Genomic DNA, 20,220 nt, shown 5'->3' with positions numbered 1-20,220 from the left:
CTTTGTTTTTCATGTTTTTTGAGATAGGGTCTCACTATGTAACGCTGACTGACCTTGAACTCATGAACTTCCAGCCTCTGCCTCCCGAGTACTACTAGGATTACAGGAATGCACTGTATCAATTATATTTCATTTAGTCAAATATATAAATATGTATACATATATACATATTTAAACACACACATATATACACCACCCTGGGGGTTCAACTCAGGGCCTTGTGCATCATAGACAAACAACTCTACCACTGAGCTACATCCCCAGCCCCAATTATACATCTTCTGAGTGCCTACCATAATCGGTAGCCAAGGCACAGAGAGCCCAACCATAACCGAGCAAGGAAATAAATGAACAAAGTGATCACAGCTGGTGACTGAGCTCTGAAGAAGATGAAACAGTGAAGAGATACAGGCAGCCTGAGCTGGGGAGGAGGAACGAGGGCATTTCCCAGGGGGAGTCAGTGTGAAAAGTTAATTTTCAAAAAGGGGAACATCGATCTTTTAAAACACGAGTCCATGTTAAGGATTTTATTAACTCAAATATTAATGAGGGCACCAGGCAGGTGTGACAGCCAGTTCAAAGGAGAAAAAAAGAGCAGATACTTTTCTAAATGGAAATGTTAAAATGAATTTGCAAATGGCCTTGAAGCTGGCTCCTCCTACAGGGGGAGAGGGCAGCTCCCCTTGAACCTTTTCTGATCTCCACCATAATCATTTGTATTGTCACAGGTTCTCCACCAGGTAGAGCCCTACAAAAAAAAAAAGCACCAAGGCAAGGAGAGACCAGACTCAGAGCAGGAAGGGTCTGCTCCAAACGAAACTAGTAATTTTAAAAATCCTTTTGGCACCGGGCTCTGGTGGTTGATGCCTGTAATCCTAGCTACTTGAGAAGCTGAGATGGTGACGGTAGTGATTCATGACCAGCCCAAGCAAATAGCTCACGAGACCCCACCTTCAAAATAACCAGAGCAAAATGGCAGAGCACCTGCTTTGCAAGTGCGAAGACCTGAGTTCAAACCAGTCTCAAAAAAAAAAAAAGACAAGCCGGACCCCGGTGGCTCACACATGTAATCCTAACTACTCAGGAGACAGAGATCAGGAAGATCACAGTTTGAAGCCAGCCCAGGGAAATAGTTTGAGAGACCCTATCTCAAAAAAACCCATCACAAAAATAAGACTGGTGTAGTGGCTCAAGGTGAAGGCCATGAGTTCAAATCTCAGAACAGAAAAAAAAGAAAAAGACAAAAAAGTGTTTGTACTCTCTGATCATCTCTATACGAAGTTCAAAAGTGGACAAAACTGGCCATTGAGTTTAGAATCCAAATAATGTTTCCTTTCAGGGAGGAAGACGCTCATAACAAACATTTGGGGAGACACTCCAAGGAGGACTTGCATGATTGAGTTGGAACAATAAATTAAGCTTTGCATATGAATTGAAAAATTGTGAAATACATTTAAATTGACCCCCAACAAGACTAAGTTTCTTCTGTGAAAAACTGGGTGCTCAAACTACAGGAAAAGAAAAAGCAAGACAGTAGAGAGTAACCTCAACTTAGGTACACACAATCAAACCTTCAAACAACTAAGACAACTAAATGACAGAATCACCACATACCTATCAGTACTAACGCTTAATGTTAACGGACTTAATTCACCCATCAAAAGGCACCGCTTAATGAAATGGATTAAAAAGGAAGATCCAACAATTTGCTGCTTACAGGAGACCCATCTCACCGACAGAAATAAGCATAGGCTTAGAATGAAAGGCTGGAAGAAGGTTTACCAAGCCAATGGCCCCCGAAAACAGGCAGGAGTAGCAATACTTATCTCTGACAAAGTAGACTTTAAACCTACATTCATCAAATGAGATAAAGAAGGACATTCCATACTAATAAAAGGGGAAATAGACCAAAAGGAAATAACAATTATCAACCTATATGCACCCAATGTCAATGTACCCAATTTCATCAAACATACCCTGAGAGACCTAAAAGCATATATTAACTCCAATACACTGGTTGTGGGAGACTTTAACCCCCATTATCATCAATAGATAGGTCATCCAAACAAAAAATCAATAAAGAAATCCAAGATCTAAAATATGCAATAGATCAAATGGACCTAGTTGATGTCTACACAACATTTCATCCAACTTCTACACAATATACATTCTTCTCAGCAGCCCATGGAACCTTCTCCAAAATAGATCATATCCTAGGGCACAAAGCAAGTCTCAGCAAATATAAGAAAATAGAAATTATACCGTGCATACTGTCTGATCACAATGCAGTAAAAGTAGAACTCAACAACAAAAGTAAAGACAAAAAACATGCAAACAGCTGGAAACTAAATAACTCATTACTTAATGAACCATGGGTCATTGATGAAATAAAAGAGAGAATTAAAAAGTTCCTGGAAGTCAATGAAAATGAAAACACAACCTACCGGAACCTATGGGACACAGCTAAGGCAGTCCTGAGAGGAAAGTTTATAGTCATGAGTGCATATATTAAAAAGACTGAAAGATCCCAAATCAATGACCTAATGATACATCTCAAACTCCTAGAAAAACAAGAACAAGCAAATCCCAAAACAAATAGAAGGAGAAAATAATAAAAATAAGAGCTGAAACCAACGAAATAGAAGCCAAAAAAACCATACAAAGAATTAATGAAACAAAAAGTTGGTTCTTTGAAAAAATAAACAAGATTGACAGACCCCTGGCAAACCTCACTAAAATGAGGAGAGAAAAAACCCAAATTAGTAGAATCAGGAATGCAAAAGGGGAGATAACAACAAACACCATGGAAGTCCAGGAAATCATCAGAGACTATTTCGAGAACCTATATTCAAATAAATTTGAAAATCTTAAGGAAATAGACAGATTTCTAGATACATATGATCATCCAAAACTGAACCAAGAGGAAATTAATCACCTGAATAGACCTATAACACAAAATGAAATTGAAGCAGCAATCAAGAGTCTCCCAAAAAGAAAAGTCCAGGACCTGATGGATTCTCTGCTGAATTCTATCAGACCTTTAAAGAAGAACTGATACCAACCCTCCTTAAACTGTTCCACGAAATAGAAAGAGAAGGAAAACTGCCAAACACATTTTATGCAGCCAGTATTACACTTATCCCAAAACCAGGTAAAGACACCTCCAAAAAGGAGAACTATAGGCCAATCTCCTTAATGAACATTGACGCAAAAATCCTCAACAAAATAATGGCAAACTGAATTCAAGAACACATCAAAAAGATCATTCACCACAACCAAGTAGGCTTCATGCCAGGGATGCAGGGGTGATTCAACATATGAAAATCAATAAACGTAATAAACCACATTAACAAAAGCAAAGACAAAAACCACTTGATCATCTCAATAGATGCAGAAAAAGCCTTTGATAAGATCCAACACCATTTCTTGATAAAAGCTCTAAGAAAACTAGGAATAGAAGGAAAGTACCTCAACATTATAAAAGCTATATATGACAAGCCTACAGCCAGCATTATACTTAATGGAGAAAAACTGAAACCATTCCCTCTAAAATCAGGAACCAGACAAGGATGCCCACTATCTCCACTCCTATTCAACATAGTACTGGAATTCCTAGCCAGAGCAATTAGGCAAGAAGAAGGAATAAAAGGAATACAAATAGGTAAAGAAACTGTCAAAATATCCCTATTTGCAGATGACATGATCCTATACCTTAAAGACCCAAAAAACTCTACTCAGAAGCTCCTAGACACCACCAATAGCTACAGCAAGGTAGCAGGATATAAAATCAACACAGAAAAAATCATTAGCATTTCTATACACTAACAATGAGCAAACTGAAAAAGAATGTATGAAAACAATTCCATTTACAATAGCCTCAAAAAAAATCAAATACCTAGGTGCAAACCTAACAAAGGATGTGAAAGACCTCTACAAGGAAAACTATACACTTCTGAAGAAAGAGATTGAGGAAGACTATAGAAAGTGGAGAGATCTCCCATGCTCATGAATTGGTAGAATCAACATAGTAAAAATGTCTATACTCCCAAAAGTAATCTACATGTTTAATGCAATTCCCATCAAAATTCCAATGACATTCATGAAAGCGATTGAAAAATCTACCATGAAATTTATATGGAAACACAAGAGGCCACGAATAGCCAAGGCAATACTCAGTCAAAAGAACAATTCTGGAGGTATCACAATACCCAACTTCAAACTATATTACAAAGCAATAACAATAAAAACAGCATGGTTTTGGCACAAAAACAGACATGAAGACCAGTGGAACAGAATAGAGGACCCAGATATGAAGCCACACAACTATAACCAACTTGTCTTTGACAAAGGCACTAAAAATATACAATGGAGAAATAGCAGCCTCTTCCACAAAAACTGCTGGGAAAACTGGTTAGCAGTCTGCAAAAAACTGAAACTAGATCCATGTATATCACCCTATCCCAAGATTAACTCAAAATGGATCAAGGATCTTAATATCAGACCACAAACTCTAAAGTTGATACAGGAAAGAGTAGGAAATACTCTGGAGTTAGTAGGTATAGGTAAGAACTTTCTCAATGGAACCCCAGCAGCACAGCAACTAAGAGATAGCATAGATAAATGGGACCTCATAAAACTAAAAAGCTTCTGTTCATCAAAAGAAATGGTCTCTAAACTGAAGAGAACACCCACAGAGTGGGAGAAAACATTTGCCAGCTACACATCAGACAAAGGACTGATAACCAGAATATATAGGGAACTTAAAAAACTAAATGCTCCCAAAACTAATGAACCAATAAAGAAATGGGCAAGTGAACTAAACAGAACTTTCTCAAAAGAAGAAATTCAAATGGCCAAAAAACACATGAAAAAATGCTCACCATCTCTAGCAATAAAGGAAATACAAATTAAAACCACGCTAAGATTCCACCTCACCCCTGTTAGAATAGCCATCATCAGCAACACCACCAACAACAGGTGTTGGCGAGGATGCGGGGAGAAAGGAACCCTCTTACACTGTTGGTGGGAATGTAAACTAGTACAACCACTCTGGAAAAAAATTTGGAGGCTACTTAAAACAATAAACATTGATCTACCATTTGATCCAGCAATACCACTCTTGGGGATATACCCAAAAGACTGTGGCACAGGTTACTCCAGAGGCACCTGCACACCCATGTTTATTGTGGCACTATTCACAATAGCCAAGTTATGGAAACAGCCAAGATGCCCCACCACTGACGAATGGATTAAGAAAATGTGGCATCTATACACAATGGAATTTTATGCAGCCATGAAGAAGAACGAAATGTTACATTTTCTGGTAAATGGATGGAATTGGAGAACATCATTTTGAGTGAGTTAGCCTGGCCCAAAAAGCCAAAAATCGTATGTTCTCCCTCATATGCAGACTTTAGATCAAGGGCAAACACAACAAGGGGATTGGACTTTGAGCACATGATAAAAGCGAGAACACACAAGGGAGGGGTGAGGATAGGTAAGACACCTAAAAAACTAGCTAGCATTGGTTGCCCTCAACACAGAGAAACCAAAGCAGATACTTTAAAGCAACTGAGGCCAACAGGAAAAGGGGACCAGGAACTAGAGAAAAGGTTAGATCAAAAAGAATTAACCTAGAAGGTAACACACATGCACAGGAAGTCAATGTGAGTCAATGCCCTGTATAGCTATCCTTGTCTCAACCAGCAAAAACCCTTGTTCCTTCCTATTATTGCTTATACTCTCTCTTCAACAAAATTAGAGATAAGGGCAAAATAGTTTCTGATGGGTATTGAGGCGGGGGGGAGAGGGAGGGGGCGGAGTGGGTGGTATGGGAGGGGGTGGGGGCATGGGGGAGAAATGACCCAAGCATTGTATGCACATATGAATAATAAAAAAATAAATAAATAAAAAAGAAAAACTGGGTGCTGTTTAGTACACTTTTTTTTTTTTTTAACTAGGGGCCTCACGCTTGCTAGGCAGGTGCTTTACTCCTTGAACCACTCCATCAGCCCATTTTTGTGTTGAGTATTTTCAAGATAGGGTCTTGTAAACTATTTGCTGGGGCTGGCCTCAAATTGTGATCCTCCTGATCGCTGCCTCCTAAGTAGCTAGGATTAGAGGAGTGAGCCACCAGCACCCAGTTTCTAGTACACTGTTAGGGTGGATTCTATGCCCTTTTCATCATCTGTGAGCTGTTGTACAGCTCTGTGAGTCATGGGCTATGATAACGATGCAAATGATTCTTATCTAGAAAAATTCAAATGATTCCAGGTGGACTTGCAGTTGGTTACTGACCTGTAGATACGGGGTAATTTTGCATCTATTAATAGTAATCCTGACCATCTGTATAGCATCTGCTCTGAGGTTCCCCTTAGAACTGATGGGTAGCATCTTATTGGTTCCTTAATGCTGTAATTGAGTTTAAAAAAAAAATCTATGATGTGTTCAGATTTCTTTCTTTTCTTTTCTTTTCTTTTTTTTTGGGCAATATCAGGGATGGACCTTGTTCATGCTAGGCAAGCACACTACCACTGTGCTACACCCTCCCGGGTCTGGACTTCATCAGTTTTTAAAAAGTTATATTTAAAGGGGCAGGAAAGGGCACCATGCTTCCATCTAAGGCTGGCATCGTCAAGCCCTTTGTTTTCTTTGTTTTTTTTTTTGTGTGTGTGTGGTACTGGGGCTTGAACTCAGAGCCTACACCTTGAGTCACTCCACCAGCCCCTTTTTGTTTTGGGTTTTTTCAAGATAGGGTCTCACAAACTATTTGTCTCCAGTCTGGCTTTGAACCCTGGTCCTCCTGATCTCTGAATAGCTAGGATTACAGGCGTGAGATGCCAGCGCCCGGCAAGCCCTGCAATTCTTGCATAGGATGAGGGCCAGGGCTATGGAGAAGCATGGGTAGGCTAAATGTCCTGGCCTACAAGCTCTCAAAATGGATTGGCAAAGGATACCAGGACCATTTTCCCAGCCTGGAATCTAAGCTGAACCTGCAGCCTGAGAGATGGGGAGGGGGGCTGAGGGGGGGGAAGCTACCCAGCACCTACACCCCATCCTATGCATTCAAAAGCCAGCATGAATGAAGTCAGGTGTGGTGACACACACCTGCAATCTCAGCACTCAGGAGGTAGAGGAAGGAGGATCAAAAACTCCAGGTCAGTATGGGGTGAAGACCATAGTGTCTCAAAAAAACAAAAACAAACAAAGACAACGCTCCCTGGAGACTGCCTGGCTCACACATCCCTCTCCTTCCAGCTCTTTTGTAGATGCTGGACCCGCCTGGGGCCTCCTTCAGTTCCTAGCAAGGGGGCAGAAGAGGCAGCTATCATTATTTGGTTAACTTGCAAACCACAGGCCTGGCTGTGGTAATTGGGCTTGAAGTCAGCTTCTCCCAGGGCGAGTAAATCTGAAAGTAGAACCGAAGAAGAAATCTAGCAAGGAGAAGTGAGGGGTTGTCTCACATTTAGCACAGGGAATCCCCCGCCTGTGTGGTTATATGAGGAAAATGCAGTTAACCAGGCCTTGCTAGGGGCCAGGGCTGCCTCCTCACCCTTCAGCCCTCATTCCTCTACTCCTCCCTCAGCACCCATCAGGAACAAAATGCCAGCTTGGGTTCTGCCCACTCACTTCTCCAGCAGAGGTAGCCCCCGCACTTGCCCTCCTGGCCTTGGGGTACACGAGCTTTATCCTCCAAAGCTGAGCTCAGCATTGGGCATCTATGAGAAGTGGGTGGGGTCCCTGGGCCAGAGCCAGGGCCTCCTCCTGCTCGCCCACCCTACAAGCTTGTCTGTGGCCCTCATTGTCCACAGAGCTACAAACTGCCAAAAAGAGAAACAAAAGCCCTCCAGAAAAGGTCCCAGGGGCAGCAGCCAGCTATCAATGACCTTCAAGCAGGCCTTAGAGGCCAAACCTCCACTCCCAGGAGCTCTGCAAAGGTACTTCTTACCAGTGGCTCTCAGAAAGAAGGGAGGTAGCAGTTCTTGGCTAAGGAAAATGAGATTTTCTCATCATCACCATTGGGAGCTGGTGACCAGGACTTCTGCTATTTGAAAATTCCCTAAAATAGGCATCCCTTGCTCACTTGAACTCTCTTTAAGGAACCCTCAAGGACAAGCAAGACATGCTACATTTTCTCCTAACATTCTGGAAATCCTTTATAAGACAGAATGACTTAAATTCCAGCACAAGGGATGACAGAGAGATATGGGGGTGACTCTGGCTAGGCCTACTCTGAGAAGGCCAGCTCTTGCCAGAGCACACATGGACCTGGTCAGGCCTCACCCCCATGGTCCCTCTTTCCCCTCAGACATGAGGTTTCTGTATTCTAATGGAAAATTTCTTGGTTTCTGCTGCAAGAGAGGAGAGAGAGGTCTTTCCCAATTCCCACAGTGAGCAGGCCTGGTTAGGGACACTTACCAAACAACTGCTGGAGACCCCCACATCCTCAAGTTGGTGCTTCTCTCCTCCCCTGCAGGTATTTATCCAGAAGCTGTCCCTTGCTCATACATAAAAGGTCAACCTGTCCCCTTCCCCTCCAGCACTGGGAGTCACTTAGGTGCCAGAAAGCACAGGTTGGTGTCAACTCCTCCCTTCCTGCTGGTGAAATTCATTGCTTTAGTTCTGGGAGCTCCAAGTAAGATGGGGCTGGGGGTAGCTCAATGATAGAGTGCTTGCCTAGCATGGGGAAGCCCTGGGTTCTATTCCCAGCAAAAAAAGGAAGAGGAAGAGGAAGAGGAAGAGGAGAAAAGGAAGAAGAGGAAGAGGAAGAGTAGGAGAAAGAGGAGGAAAGTAGGGGAGGAGGAGAAGGAGAAGCAGAAGGAGAGTCTAATGCCATTCCAGAGACAGGTGTCTCCCCCGCCACACACACCTGGCCCTTCCTGCCTCCAACAGTGCTTTGGCTGGAGTCCATGCTCTGTTCCCACCTACCTGGTTCTTCCAACTCCCTGTGAGACTAGGCTGACTTGGTCTTCTCGAAGCTTTCCAGCACTAATCTATAGGACTGCAATGCACCTTGTCACAGATTTCAAAGACATTTGCTGTGCCTTCCCCCTCTAAAGTGCCACGAAGTGTGGCGGCAGTTGAGGGTGGGAAGAGTCAGAGCAGAATTCAGGAGACTCAGCCGGCCCCACTTCCTCGGCTAACCCCTCGGAGAAACCCCTTGCCTTCTTGTGCCCTCCTGTGCCCTCCTTCCCACACGCCCTGTTATGGGCTGAGTTATGTCCCCTAAAATTCCTATGTAGAGGTTCTAATCCCCAGTACTTCAGACTGTGACTATATTTGGAAATGGGGTCTTTCAAGAGGTCATTAAGTCAAAATGAGGTCATCAGAGTGGGCCCTAATCTAATCTGACTGGTGTCCTTAGAAAAAGAGTTGGGGACACAGGGAGAAGAAGCCATCTACAAGCCAAGAAGAGAGCCTCAGGAGAAAACAGCCACCCAACACTTTGATCTTGGACTTCCAGTCTCTAGAATAGAGACAGTAAATTGGCATTTAAATCACTCAGTCTGGTATCTTGTCATAGCAGCACTCACAAACTCATATGCCTCAAAAATGAGGACCACGCTGAGTGCCGGTGGCATACACCTATAATCCTAGCCACCCAGAGTGCAGAAGGAGCGCGGTTCAAAGCCAGCCTGCGCAAATAGTTCATGAGACCCTATCTTGAAAAAGAAAAATCACATACACACACACACACACACACACACACACACACACACAAACGGGTTGATAGAGTGGCTCAAAGTGTAGGCCCCAAGTTCAAACCCCAATACCAAAAAAAAAAAAAAAAAAAATGAGTTCTAGATGGCTTCTAATGCCCCTCACATTAAAAAAAAAAAGCCTTCATTTTTAACTATTCCATGTTATCTGCAGATGTTCCTTCCCTACTCTAAAGATTTATCATCATTTTTTTTATTATTATTTTGCAGTGCTGGGAGTAGAACTCAGGACCTTGCACATGCTAGGCAAGCTCTCTACTACTGAGCTATACTCCCAGCCCAATTTCCATCATTGAAAGTAGAGGAACTTCAAAATCCTAGCGGAGTTCTGACATACGGTAGCTCTTAATACAAGCTTATCAAGTGAATAAACAATGGTGCTGAGTCCCTGTAGTTCTGTAAAAATAGTGCATTCATTCATGCATTTATTCAACAATTTTCATTGAGCACCTGCTATGTGCCTCGCCCTGTCCCAGGTGCTGGAGTCACAGCAGTGAACAGAGACTGTCTTCCCTGGGGTTGTAGTGTGGGTCAGTGGTAGATCACTCGCCTAGCGTGGTGAGGCCCTGGCTCCATCCTCAGCACTGCAAAAAACGAACAAGAGGGCTGGGGGTGTGGCTCGAGGTAGAGTGCCTGCCTAGCAAGTGTGAGGTCCTGAGTTCAAATCTCAGTACTGCCAAATCAATAAACAGAAAAACCTGTCTTCCTTGCCTTCATGGAGGTGACATCTTAATATGGAGAGAGGAAAAGAAGAAGCCATAGCACAAAAATTTTAAAGGTATAGGAATAGCTCAAGTAATAGAACTCCTGCCTAGCAAGCATGAGGCCCTAAGCTCAATTAACAAGTTTTAAATTATTTTTAAGTAAGCTAGAAGAAAACTGTCACAAGTAACTCAAAATTTGGGGGTTGCCAGGCACTGGTGGCTCACACCTGTATTCCTAGTTACTTAGGAGGCAGAGATCAGAAGGATCACGGTTCGAAGACAGCCCCATCTCAAAAAAAAAAAAAAAAAAAAACCAACATAAAACAGGGCTGGTGAAGTGGCTGAACTGGCAGAGCACCTGCCTAGCAAGCATGAGGCCCTGAGTTCAAACCCTAGTGCTGCCAAAAGAAAAAAAAATTGGGGAGTCATGGGACAAATATCCTTTGATTGGACCTCTCCTCTACTCCAGAGTTTTGTTATGAAAAGTTTCAAATATCCAGAAAATTGGGCGGTATGCAAGGGGCACCCACGTTCTCCTTGGATCCTTCACATATGGCTCCATTCATACTACATTGCTTCTCTTTTTAAATCAGCCCTTTGTCGAGCAACCTTTTCTTTAATCCCACATTGCCCCGGATTTACTTTGATCCACCTGAGAACACATGGAGTTGGAAATTGGGCCTCCTGTGAGGCTGGTGGAAGCTTGCTGTCCTCAGGTCTGTTCACACTCAGATGGAGGGTCCTCATTGCCCCAAACAGAAGCAAACAAGAGCAGGGTGCCCAGCTGGTCAAACCCCACAGGGACCCCAGAAGCCCTGACCTACTTCAGACGGCCTCACACAGGAACACGAAGGGAAAGCAGGGTAAACATCCTTCGTACACAAGTGACAAGGGAGCCCACAAGGACCACCCAAGGCTGTTGTTTCAACCTTAAAAAACGAGAGGAGGAAACAGGCAAACTCCCTTCCTCCTCCTACACACACACTCCTACACACACACTCTTACACACACACACACACACTCCTACACACACACACACTCCTACACACACTCCTACACACACTCACACTCACACTCCTACACACACACACTCCTACACACACAGCTGCACAGCCCCTTACACACACCTGTGAACAGACTGCGCGCTTTCCTGTACGAACCAGACCCATGCTCTTAGAATCACACACACACACAGTAGGGCCTCCTATCTGGAACATTCTTAGGGAAAACAGATTAATGGGCCTTTTCAGCTGAGCTCAAATTTCATTTCTCCATTTGGGAAAAAATCCCATTTTCAAAATTGCTTTTACTCAACAGCAACTAAGAACTGGCCACGTCGCAGTCCCCACACGGTTTCACCATGGTTTTATTAACCCCTTCCCTCTCTTGCAAATGAGAAATTGCAAAATCTTTTTTAAGCGAAAGGTTCTTCTACTCACTAAGCAGGTTTTTCAAAAGCAGAAACCACTGACACACTCACTGGTTTCCTTTGATACTTAGAGGTCAAAGATGAATTTAAAAAAAAAGAAGAATTCCAATTGCCACACTTCCCAGGCCTTTTGAGTTGGCTTATCTGTGTGAAATTTGACACCATTATCACCATTTTACGATAAGGATTGAGCAAAGCAGTTACGAAATACTCCAAGAACCTAGTCACCTGCTCACACCTGTAATCCTACCTCCTCAGGAGGCAGAGATCTGGAGGATCGCTGGCTCAAAAGCAGTCCCAGGGAAATAGTTCATGAGATCCTATCTCAGAAAAAAAAAAAAAATCACAAAAAAGGGCTGGGAATGTGGTTCAGCTGGTAGAGCACCTGCCTAGCAAGCATGAGACCCTGAGTTCAAACCCTGCTATTGCCAAAAACAAAGCAAACAACAAAAAATAAAAATTAGACACTTCCCAACCAGAAGGCGGGAAATGATATGGTAACATGATTTTCTTCCTTGCTCAATCAGGACGATTTAATCCATCGCAGGGAGGAAATTGGCTCTGTTGGAACAAATGCAAATCTCTCTGCTCCTTCCAGGCTCCTTCCAGGAGCCTGTTTTTTGCTTCTAAGAACTGCCACTCATCCTCGGAGTCAGACAGGGTTCTAAGGACTTGACATGGAGCATCCTACTTGGGAGTTGTCACCTGTGGTTCACCCTCAGGGGCACATGTATAGAATTCAGAAGTTCTTGAACTAGAAGGGGGAAAAAAATCCCATCTGTATTTTCGCTAACTTCTAATTGAAACTAAGCATTTGCTTCCACCATGAACATAGTCAACAAGTCCCAGCAGGGTATGGTTCTGTGCCCCAGAGAAAGCCAGATATTGTCACTTCACATCACATCACGATCAGTGTGGGGAGCTTGGATATCTTTTCCATTCGTCACTACTTTTGAATTAAGGCAGTGAACCAACCTGCTGCCACTTACTCCATCATAAAGAAAGGTCTAGCCAGGTGCCAGAGGCTCACGCCTATAATCCTAGCTGCTCAGCAGGCAGAGATCAGGAGGATCACAGTTCAAAGCCAGCCTGGGCAAATAGTTCACGAGACCCTATCTCAAAAAACCCATCACAAAAATAGGGCTGGTGGAGTGGCTCAAGGCGTAGGCCCTGAGTTCAAACTCCAGTATCACAAACAAAACAAAACAAAAACCAGTGCTTACATTACAACATTATAAATTTGCTTAAAATTGAGATGGGAGTAATCCTAGCACTTGGGAGGCAAAGACAGAAGGATTGTGAGTTTGAGGCTAGTGTGGGCTACATGGCAAGACCCTGTCTCAAAAAAAAGAAAAAAAGAGTAACAACAACAAAAAACCCTGAGTTTTGATGTAATTGTTTTTTTTTTTCTGTAAAGGCACCTTTTTATTATTATTATTTTATATATATGAAGTAAAGTACACAAAAATGAACATTTTATTTCTTTTTTTTTTTGGTGGTACCAAGGTTTGAACTCCAGCCTTTGAGGCTTGCTAGGCAGGCGCTCTACCCCTTGAACCACACCTCTGGACCTTTTTGCTTTAGGTAGTTTTCAAATAAGGTCTCACATTTTATGTCTGAGCCAGCCTGGGCTTCAATTCTCCTATTTACAACTCCTGCCTAGCTGGGACAACAGGTATGAGCCACCATGTCCAGTTTTCATTGGTTGAGATGGAGGTCTCAAGAACTTTTTGCCTGGGCTGGCATCGAACCACAATCCTCCCAATCTTAGCCTCCAGAATAGCTCAGATTACAGGCGTGAGCCACCACACCCAATGTCTTCATTATTTTTAAGTGTACAACTCAGTGGCACCACATACATTCCCTTTGTTGTGCAACCATCACCATCATCCACCTCTACAAATTTTTTCTTCTTACAAAACCAAGATTCTGTCCTCATAAAACAGTAACTCCCATTTCTGCCTCGCCCTAGCCATTCCGGTTTGGGACTGAGGTTTGAACTCAGGGCTTCATGTTTGCAAAGTAGTCACTCAACCACTTGAGCCACACCTCCAGTACATTTTGCTCTGGTTGTTTTGGAAATAGGGTCTCATGAACTATCTGCCCCAGCTGGCTGCAAAGCTTGAGCCTCCTGATTTCAGCCTCCCAAGTAGCTAGCATTACAGGCATGAGCCACTGTGCCTGGCATAGTTATCCTTAAAAAAAAAAAAAAAAAAGTTTAGGGTTGATGGAGCTGGCAGAATAGCTCAAGTGAAAGAGTTCCTGCTTCACAAATGTGAGGTACCCCAGTACTGCAAACAAACAATAATGATAATAATAAAACCCAGCACTTGAAAAAAAAACCCAAAAATGATTTCTAGTGGGCATGGCAGTGCACATCTGTAATCCCAGATACTTGGGAGGCAGAGACAGGAAGATAAAAATAAAATAAATTTTTTACTATTATTATTTATTTATTTTTGGTGGTACTGAGATTTGAACTCAGGGCCTACATCTGGAGCTACTCTGCCAGTCCTTTTTGGTGTTGAGTATTTTTGAGATAAGGTCTCATGAACTATTTCCCCGGGATAACTTTGAAACTTGATCTTCCTGATTTCTGCCTCATGAGTAGCAAGAATTATAAGCAGGAATCACCAGCACCTGGCAGTACTGGGGTTTTGAATTCAAAACCTTGTGCTTGCTAGGGAGTCATCTACCACTTGAACCATGTCCCTAGCCCAGTACTTGTTCTTTTATTACTTATCATAGTGTCCTCCAATTTCCTGCATGTGGTACCATACTGGCATGTGAGTCTTCCTTCTTTTCAAGGCTGAATAATATTCCATTGCTTGCATTTACCGTTTTCTGTTTACCCATTCAGCCATCAGTGAACACTAGGATTGAATATAACTGTTTTCTGACTAATCTAATGTATTTTATTATATGCATTTAAAAACCTTATTTTGGGCCAGGTGTGGTGGCTCTCGTCGGTAATCCCAGCTATTTGGGAGGTGGAGATCAGGGGGATAGACGTTCAAGGCCAGCCCATGCAAAGACTCCATCTCAGCCAATGAATCGGGGTGAGGTGGCACCTGCCAGTCATCCCAGCTACAAGGGAGTCGTAAACAGGAGGACTACAGTCCAGGATAGTGGTGATGGTTACCCAACAGTGAATGTGCTAATGCCACTGAACTCTGACTCTTCTTAAAAATGGTCAACATGGCAAATTTTATGCATGTTTTCACACACACACTACATGGGAAGCCTATACACAACTTAACAGTGGTTGCCGTGGTCGGGGAGGGACTGGGACCAGTGCAGGTAAACGGGCCTCCACATTTATCTTCTGTGTCTGTGTAGTTTCTCGTTTTTGCAGTGAACATTTAGTCTTGAATGACTCTACTCAGAAGGCAGGATTGAGGTTCCAGACCAGCCCAGGCAAAAAGTTCAAGACCCTATCTCAATCAATAAAGTTGGGCAAGGTGGTGTGTGCCTGTCATCGCAGCTATGCAAGAGGTGTACATAAGAAATTCACTGTCCAGGCTGGCTGGACATAAATTCGAGGTCTTATTGGAAAAATACCAAAAGCAAAAAGGGCTGGGGGCATGGCTCAAGTGATAGCCTGCCAAGCAAGCATGAGGTCCTGACACCACAAAACAAAACCCTTATTTTGGGGTTGTAGGTATAGCTCGGAGGTAGAGCATTTGCCTGCTTTGTGTGAGGCCATGAGCTCAGTCCCCAACACTACAAAAATAAGTAAAATAAAACCTTATTTTGAGAAGGGGCCCATGGTCTTTACCAGCCTGCCAGAGGAATCCTTGTGTAACACACAAAAGTGGGTGGGTGGGGAAACCCCTGTTCAACAGCAACTAGGAAACAGGCTCAGAGAAATCAAGACACTTGCCCAGGGTCACCCAGTTGGGATTCAAGCCCAGCTCAGTCAGGTTCCAGAGCCCAACAGTATGTCTTCGCTTTCACTGCAAAGATTCAGACTCTGGCTTCAATGGTTTCTCGAAGTGGGCCCCAAGGGCACCACCCTTGTAAAGAGGAGGAAACTAGTCCTGCCCAAACCCGGGGATGGGTCATGTCTACAGACAAAGGAGCTGTCTCTTCCTTTCCTCAGGCAGCATCCACGCTGTCAGGGTCTCCCTGCTGCCTGTCAGGCCTCTTAATGAGGCACCCAGAACAAGGGGGACCCTAGACACTAGGGGTGGCAGCAACTCCCAGTGCCCTCTCTGTAATGCTGCTGGGCCTGCAGGAGTGAGCACAGCATTACACCCCATCCTGTGAACACCCCCTCACACTCAGCAACAGCTCCAAGAGGACAGTGAGCCGGGTGTGGTGCACATGCCTGTAATCCCAGCACTCAGGGGGCCAAGGTAGGAGGATCAGTGAGACCCTCTCTCGAAAATGAGAACAAGGCTGGGCACCGGTGGCTCACGTCTGTTATCCTAGTAACTCAGGAGGCAGAGATCAGGAGAATCACGGTTCAAAGCCAGCTGGAGGAAACAGTTTGCGAGACCCTATCTTGAAAACACCCATCACAAAAAAAGGGCTGATGGAATGGCTCAAGGTATAGGCCCTGAGTTCAAGTCCCAGTACTATAAAAAAGAAAAAAAGAAAAAAGAACAAAAAAAGGCAATGAGTCCCAACCCCAAAAGCAGTCACTGTGACAAACACATTTCTCACTCCTGGCACCAGCTTTGAGGTCCTGCAATTGCTCTTGGCTAACAAAATTTTTTTTCTGAAAAAGCTGAGTCCTGAGATTATTCACCCAGGTGTCCTGGGAGACTTCCTGGCAAATACTAATGCTGACACCACCCTGTCGTGATTCTTTTCCCCTTTGTTGTGAGAGCCTAGAACTGAAACCTATCGGCGCCATTATTGCCAACACACAGGGGACGATATTTTCTAATACTGATGGAGAGCCTTCCTTGTGTGAAGCACTTTTAATTCTCCAGCAATCCTGTGTGGCAGGTACTACTGCCACCCCATTGCACAGAAAATAGAGGCACAAAGCTGATTAGTATTAATTATTAGCTGATTATCTGCAAGAATCCACCTGATGGTGGGTGGCTTGAACTCTGACCCAGGTGGTCTGTGACAATAAGGTCCACACATCCCCTTCCTCGAACGAAGCCTCAAGTTGCAAGGAGGAAGGAAAGAGTATAAATGCCTGAGTGTCTTTGTTAAAATGTTTTTTTTTTTAAATCTTGTTTAGAAAATATGCTAGTTTGATTTCGAGGAGCAAATTAACAGTTAAGAGCCCAGATTCCAGAGCTATTCCACCTCAGTAGATATCAGAGAGATGCAAATCAAGATGACATTATGAGAGAGCATTTTACACTCATCAGAATGGCAAAGATTAGGGAGGTGGAAATGAGAGAGGCGGGGCGTTAGCAAAGCAGTGCAGAGGCGGGAGGGCGGTGCTGAGGGCCCAGGTACCACAGCCAGTCTGGTGGCACTGGAACTCCAGCCTGGCATCTCTGGGCTGGTTTCCTTACCTGGAACATGGAGCTGCCATTAACCTGCTCTGCAGAAGGTGTAGAATGGTGTCAAGGGCTAGGAGGTACCTACAAAGGACGAGGGCTTCAGAACACAACCCTGGCTATGAGCTGCCAGATGGGGAGGGACTCTGCTTGTTCCTTTGCAGGACCTTTGGTCCCTAGAGTAATGGAGCACTGAGCCCAGAGGAGCCAGCAAGAGAGAAGTGGTACACTCACCTACAGAACGCTCTGCAGCAGTAGACTAGACCGGGTGCCAGGGCTCACGCCTGTAATCCCAGCTCCTCAGGAAGCAGAGGTCAGGAGGATTGAGGTTCGAACCACAAATAGTTTGTGAGACCCACCTCAAAAATTCCCAACACACTAAAGTGCTGGCAAAGCGGCTCAAGATGTAGGCAGAGTTCAAACCTCAGTTTGGGGGGGTAGGGGATAGTGGAAAACAGTGGCCAAAGAGTAAATACTTTACCTATGTTACAGCCTTAGATGGTATGCGAATAGTGGGCATGGCTGTGTTCCAACAAAACTTTATTTATGGTGCTGAGGATTGAACACAGGGTCTCACACAAGCTAGGTACATGCTCTACCCCTCAGCGACATCCTCCACCCCAGTTTTTGGTGGTTTTTTTTTTTTTTGAGGTACTGGGGCTTGAACTCAGGGCCTATACCTTAAGCCACTCCACCAGCCCTTCTTTTGTGATGGCTTTTTTTGAGATAGGATCTTGCCAACTATTTGCCGGGGCTGGCTTCGAACTGCGATCTTCCTGATCTCTGCCTCCTGAGGAGTTAGGATTACAGGCGTGAGCCACCAGCACCTGGCTAAAATGCTTCTTTTCTTTTTTTTAAGCAGTACTGGGGTTTGAACTCAGGACCTCACGCTTGCTAGGCTTGCTAGGCAGGCACTCTATCACTTGAGCCACTCCACCAGTCATTCAGCCCCAATTTTTTAAATTGACATGTGACAATTATGAATATTTATGGGGTACAGTGTGATAATTTGATACAGGTACACAATGTGAAATAATAAAATCAGGTAATTAGCATTTCTATCTTAAACATTTATCATTTCTACGTTGGGAGTGTTTGAACATCTTTTATTTCTCGTTTTTATTTTTTAATTTTTTTGGTGGGACTAGGTTTTGAACTCAGGGCTTCACACCAGCAAAGCAGGTGCTTGAGCCACACCTCCAGTCAAAGTACTTCATAAAATATACAAATTGACTCACTGGGCGCCAGTGGCTCACGCCTGTAATCTTAGGTATGTGGGAAGCTGAGATCAGGAGAAGCAAGATTTTTGTTTGTTTCTTTGTTTTTGTGGTACTGGGGTTTGAACTCAGGACCTTTACTTTGAGCCACTCCACCAGTCCTTTTTTGTGATGGGTTTTTCAAGATAGGGTCTTGAGAACTATTTGCCTGGGTTGGCTTCGAACTGAGATCCTCCTGATCTCTGCCACCTGAATAGCTAGGATTACAGGCATGAGCCACTGGTGTCCAGCTTAAGGATCAAGGTTTGAGGCAAGCCAGGCAAATATTTTGAGAGACCCCGCCATCTCCAAAATGACCAAAGCAAAATGGACTAGAGGAGTGACTCAAGCAGATTTGCAAGCACAAATCCCTGAGTTCAGAGCCCAGTTCCACCCCAAAAAAAATTACATATATATATATATATATATATATGTATATATAATAAATTGTAAACTACAGTCACCGTACTTTGCTGTAAAACAATGAACCTACCCCTCTTTTCTGACAATTTGGTGCCTGTCATCCAGCCGCCTTCTACTCCCTCTCCCCTTCCTAACCTCCAGTAATCTCTACTTTCCTCTTTTCTCTGAGATCAGCTTTTCAGCTTCCACGGTGAGGGAGAACATACTGTACTGAGCTTTCTGTGCCTGGCTTATTTCACTTAACATAATGTTCTCCAGATCCATCCCTATTGCTGTAGATGACAGGATTTCATTCCTTTTCTGGAGACCATGTCTTGCTCTGTTTCCCAGGCTGGTCTTGAACTAGAAAGTCTTCTACCTCACCCTTATGGGTAGCTGGAATTACAGTCAGATACCACCACACCCAACCCTCATTCTTCCTTTTTTTTTTTTTTTCACATTGGCATATATTAAATTGTACATGGTAAGGTTTTCATTATGACATTTTCAACTATGCATATAATGTACTTTGATCGTATTCACCCCTCTATCAGTCTTTCTTATCTCCTTTCTTCCTTCCCCTTCCACCTCCCTACTAGTCCCCCTTTTACTTTCATGGCCTCGGCCTTTCTGTTTGCTTTTGTTTTGTTATGGCTGAATATATTTTACCTGGTCACTGAAATTTGAATTTCATACAATCTCCACATATCACAAAATATTACTCTTTTTTGATTTTTTCCTCAACCATTTAAAAATCTCAGCCTTCAGGCTATACAAAACTCCCAGAACCCAGCTTTGACTGTTGGACTGTAGTTTGTTCAGCCCTGTTCTAGCCTCAACATAGATTCTTTTTTCTTTTTCTTTCTTTCTTCTATTTTTCTTTCTTTTTTTCTGTGAGACTAGGGTTTGAACTCAGGTTTTTGCAGTTGCAAAGTAGGTACTCTACCACTTGAGCCACACCTTCAGTCCATTCTGTTCTGGTTATTTCAGAGCTGGAATCTCTCGAACTTTTTGGCCAGAGTGGCCTCGAACTATGATCCTCCTAAATTCAGCCTCCCAAGTAACCAGGATTATAGGTTTGAGCCACCATGCCCAGGTGTGGTACACACAAACTCTAAAACATGGTAAGTGAAGCCAGTGATCCTGGGCAGAGTGAGGGTTAAGGAGAGATAACTGCACATTCTAGTTTCCCAGGGATAGACTAGTTGATCCTAATTAACCCCTATATAGTTTTTTCTTTTT

General features: G+C 43.6%; 1 protein-coding gene across 1 annotated transcript in view; it reads right to left on the bottom strand.

Annotated features, from left to right (window-relative positions):
- Ciroz (ciliated left-right organizer protein containing ZP-N domains) overlaps positions 1 to 20,220 on the bottom strand; it is a 44,490-nt gene that overhangs the window by 22,194 nt on the left and 2,076 nt on the right.

The sequence above is a fragment of the Castor canadensis genome, chromosome 7, assembly GCF_047511655.1.
Source record: "Castor canadensis chromosome 7, mCasCan1.hap1v2, whole genome shotgun sequence".
Taxonomy (NCBI): domain Eukaryota; kingdom Metazoa; phylum Chordata; class Mammalia; order Rodentia; family Castoridae; genus Castor; species Castor canadensis.
Note: the sequence above shows the minus strand (reverse complement) of the source record. Positions and strands in the feature narration are given on the sequence as shown.